The sequence below is a fragment of the Ailuropoda melanoleuca genome, chromosome 3 (assembly GCF_002007445.2).
Source record: "Ailuropoda melanoleuca isolate Jingjing chromosome 3, ASM200744v2, whole genome shotgun sequence".
NCBI classification, from domain to species: domain Eukaryota; kingdom Metazoa; phylum Chordata; class Mammalia; order Carnivora; family Ursidae; genus Ailuropoda; species Ailuropoda melanoleuca.
This window is the reverse complement of record NC_048220.1, coordinates 122,172,655-122,177,556: the sequence shown is the minus strand read 5'-3', so window position 1 is coordinate 122,177,556 and position 4,902 is coordinate 122,172,655. Positions and strand designations below refer to the sequence as shown.

Here is a 4,902-nt window from a genome sequence, read left to right as displayed (position 1 = left end):
AATCCCTGGAACCTGTGAATGCACCTCACCTGGCAAGAAGGACTTTGTTGCTGTGATTCAGCTAGGGATCTTGAGATGAGGAGGTTTTCCTGGATTAGCCATATGGGCTGCAAACGGGATCACAAGGGTCCTTACAAGACAGAGGCAGAGGGAGAATGGATGACAGCAGGAGATGTGATGTTGCAGGGACTCGAGGAGGGGGCCAGGGGCCTAGGACCATGGGCAGCCTTCCAAAGCTGGAGGCTAGCACAACAGGAAACATACNGGTTCGGTTTTCCGAACCTCCAAAAGGAAAGAGCCCTGCCAACACCTCGCACTGAAGCTCGGTGGGAATGATTTCAGACTCGTGACCTCCAGAACACTGTAAGAGAATAAATCTGTGTCTCTGCGTCACCTAGTTCGTGGTTACTTGTTATAGCAGCAATAGGGAACTAGTACTCGATCTTTGTATTTGTAAATGGTACGCAAGTTTTACTTGACTACATATGCATGAAGGAGTCAGTGTGGTCTGGGATTAAGAGTCATGGCTCTGGGGCAATCAAACCTGGGTTCAAATTCTGGCTGCCCCTTGTAGTGGACATTTGCCAATCTTTTGTCTGCTCAGGCTTTTGAACTTTCTTCCTATGCGAGGCAGACCGTGTGACCTAATGTTCATTTTCCACATTCTGTTATCAACAGAACTCCGATTTTGTACAGGGGTGTGAATGTGACCATCTTAAAAACAGTCACATTTCATGCTCTCTCTGTAGCTACATAGCCACTGACAGTCCTTGCCATGTGGTCATTTCTGGGACGGGGCTGTCAAGGAAGGTCTTTAAAAGGGGATTGATTCTGACTGACATGCACCTTTGTCCTTTGACTTCCCCTTTTTTCTCAGAAGCCCACATGCTAAGCATGGTGGAGTGGAAAGGTAGACCTAATGGAATCATGGGGACAGGGTTCCTACTCTGGTCTGCACACTTCCAGGCTTCTGGGAAGAATAAGCCTTTTATTTGGGGAAACCACTGTTTTTTGTTTGTCTTTGCTTTAAAAATTTCTTTGAGAGAGTGGATAGCACACTTCTCAATTAACAGAAACATTTTACGGTCTAGAGGTCTTTTATTTTTTCTACACTAATCATGCCATGAATTCCTAGGGAATGAGTTCCAGCAGCTCAGGCTCCTTTCTGTTGCTTCTCACAGAATGTGCTTCTTGGGTGAAGCAGCCTGGCCCTTCATTTGAACCCAAGTACCTTCTCTTTGGCTTCCTTCTTTTTCTGTTCATTTTCCTTCTGACGCTACAGCAAGCTATCTCTGCTCTTAGAGTGCTTAATATGCTCACTACGTACAACAATTCCCTTGGCAAGGCTCCTGCCCTTCACTTTGTTTGTTTACAGCAATGCCAACAGCACGCTAGGAACCATTGTAGACTCTTCCAGTTTTGCCATGGTAACGTTTGTGGGGCATTCCCTTTTGAACAGCGCTCATTCCCTTAATGTCCACAATATCACCTTTCTTGTAAATTTGCATGTATGTGGCTAAAGGAACAACTCTATATTTTCTGAAAGGCCTAGAGAACAGATAGCCAGAGCCCTTCCTCTTTTCTTCTTGTTGGTCATCTTGGTGCGTTCCTGGAAGATGGCAGATCTGGCTGAAAGGCTAAGCTGCTGGTTTTTTGTGTCCTCTGTTACATTNATGTTTTCTGAAAGGCCTAGAGAACAGATAGCCAGAGCCCTTCCTCTTTTCTTCTTGTTGGTCATCTCGGTGCGTTCCTGGAAGATGGCAGATCTGGCTGAAAGGCTAAGCTGCTGGTTTTTTGTGTCCTCTGTTACATTAACCCTATGATTTATCATTTGTTCCACTCTGTGGAACTTAGCCATTTCTATCTTTGATTCTAGTATATTCTAGTCCATTGTACATGTATCTATAACGAGGCTCCAAACGTCTTGAGGGAGGCAAATTACCAGCGGGTAGGAACACAGTCTCTGGCGTTCCATAGCCCTGGGATATTTGTTAGGATGAGTAGCTCCAGTGTTATAGCAGACAAAACTCTGTGGCTCCGTGCCGTAGAAGCTTATTCGTTGTTCACATGAAGCCCGTTCTGGTGTGCATTGTCATTCAATGGGCTCTTACATCATATAGTTCTTTACTGCTCAGTCTCCCCAGAGCGGTTTTCCCGTGTGCACAGTTAAGAACTTGGACAGATATGGGGCGCCTGGGTAGCGCGGTCGTTAAGCGTCTGCCTTCGGCTCAGGGCGTGATCCCGGTTTTCTGGGATCGAGTCCCCCATCGGGCTTCTCCACTGGGAGCCTGCTTCTTCCTCTCCCACTCCCCTGCTGTGATCCCTCTCTTGCTGCCTGTCACATAAATTTAAAAAAAAAAAAAGAACTTGGACAGATATAGCCGCTCATTAGATTGAGTTGTAAGAAACTGACGACGTTTCAACACAAAAATTGCCTACAAAATGGCAGTTTCACATGATTCTGCCTAATTTTACACATGTGATTTTATTTTTAAAAATTTTTATTTAACTTCAATGAACATATAATGTATTATTGGTTTCAGAGTTAAAGGCCGTAATTCATCTTCTTATATAACACCCAGTGCTCATGATATCACATGCCCTTCTCGATGTCCATCACCCAGTTACCCCATCCCTCTACCTCTCTCCCCTCCAGCACCCCTCAGTTTTACGTGTGTGATTTTTTAAAGATTTTATGTATTTATTTGACAGAGAGAGAGAGAGACAGCCAGCAAGAGAGGGAACACAAGCATGGGGAGTGGGAGAGGAAGAATCAGGCTCCGTGGAGGAGCCTGATGTGGGGCTTGATCCCATAACACCGGGATCACGCCCTGAGCCGAAGGCAGACGCTTAACGACTGCGCCACCCAGGTGCCCTTACATGTGTGATTTTAAGCAAGAGACTCTAAATCCATTTCCTCAGCTGTAAAATGGGGTGCCAGTACTCCCTCCCTCTAGGGAGGTTCTACAGATTAAATAAGAGGATGAATGCAAAGGACTTAGGATAGGGTCTGACACATAGCAGGTGGCTCAGAGGGCTAGTGCCAAGCACATGATCTCTGGCACGTACTAGCTACTCTTTAACTATCTTTAAAGAAATTGAGATACAGTTCATATACCATAAAATTCACCCTTTTAATGAATACTTACATTTACATTGAGGGGGATGGAGCTGGAGGGTATTATGAGGGCATTATGCTGTCAAACAGAGAAAGACAATTATCATATGATTTCACACATATGTGGAAACACCACAGAGGCTCATAGGGGAAGAGAGGAAATAACGAATGGGAAGAAATAAGACTGGGGAGAAAAACCGTGAGAGACTTTTAACTAGAGGAAACAAATTGAGGGTTGCTGGAGCGGAGGCGGTGGGGGGTTGGGGTAACTGGGTGATGGGCATTAAGGAGGGCATGTGATGTTATGAGTCCTGGGTGTTATATGCAACTGATAAATTATTGAACACTACATCTGAAAATAATGATGTATTATATATTCGCTAATTGAATTTAAATAAAAAATTTCATTTTATTTTTATTTATTTATTTTTTAAAGATTTTATTTATTTATTTGAGGAAGAGAACAAGCACAGAGGGAGAGGGAGAAGCAGACTCCCCGCTGAGCAGAGAGCCCAATGTGTGGCTCAATCCCAGGACCCTGAGATCGTGACCTGAGCTGAAGGCAGATGCTTAACTGACTGAGCCACCCAGGCGCCCCTAAATAAAAAAAAAAAAATCACCCTTTTAAAGTGTACAATTCAGTGGGTTTTAGTGTATTCACAAAGTTGTACAACAATCACCACCAATTCCAGAACATTTTCACCATCCCAAAAAGAAACCTCATATCCAATTAGCAGTCACTTTAATTATCTTTTAACTGCTAGCCCTGGAATCAATCATCTTTTTTCTTTAATATTCTTATTTATTTACTTACTTTTAATTGAAGTGTAGTGGACACACAATGTCACGTTAGTTTTAGGTGTACAGCATAGTGATTCGATAACTCTAGACGTTATGCTATACTTGACACAAGTGTAGCTACCATCTGTCACCATACAACGCTTTTACAATACTGCTGGCTATATTCCCTATGCTGTGCCTTTTATCCGTGTGACTTTTATTCATTTCATAATTGGAATCAATTATCTTTTGAAAGAATAAACTTTGTTGAGACTACCTTGCTGAGAGTACTTGCTTATAGGACTCATTCAATGTTTATTAATTTTATTGGCATGTCCTATAGAGGTAAAGAAACACTCCTTGTGTATTCAACGACAATCGATCACTTTAATGTGCATGCGCACGTGTGTGTGGTGTCAAGGACATCTCATATTGAAGCTCAGGAAATCAGATTCTCCCATACTAGAATGATAAAAAAGACAAAAATAAGTACAGCAATCATAATGTCAGTAACAGTCCTGGCTGTGTATTTAGGAAGACAGAAGGCTTCGTGAAGCTGTGAGGCTGTGGGGATCTCCACCTCCAGGTCTGGGAGAGAATCACAGGGGAGACTGGCAGGAAGAGTTTTGGTTGCTGCATTCCTCTCCCGTGCAGTGACCTTCTTCTTCCTCCTCCTGGTGGCAGCCCTGCAGCTCTTGGAGCCTCAAGAGAAGAAACAGAACCAGTGTTTAGGTGGGTGCCTCGAAAGCTCCTCCATTGTTTTTAATCTTTTATTTCAGAGCATTTTATAAATAGCACTCTTTTGGGCACACACAAAGAAGGGCAAGTCAAAGTAAAAATAGTCCTCCTTCGTAGCTAAGAATGTCTACTTTGCACACCTGTCAGACTGGACAGGAGGTGCCTCCGGAGGAGTTTGCCTGATTTTGTGCAGTTACAGCTGTAGGAGCAGATGCATTTTTGCCTGCTTTACATTCTTAAAGAAAGGTCGTCCTGGAAAACAGCCC

General features: G+C 43.6%; 1 pseudogene; it reads right to left on the bottom strand.

Moving 5' to 3' along the window:
* Positions 1-1,116: 1,116 nt before the first annotated feature.
* On the bottom strand, positions 1,117-2,617 carry LOC105237928 (annotated as a pseudogene).
* Between the last annotated feature and the right edge of the window lie 2,285 nt (positions 2,618-4,902).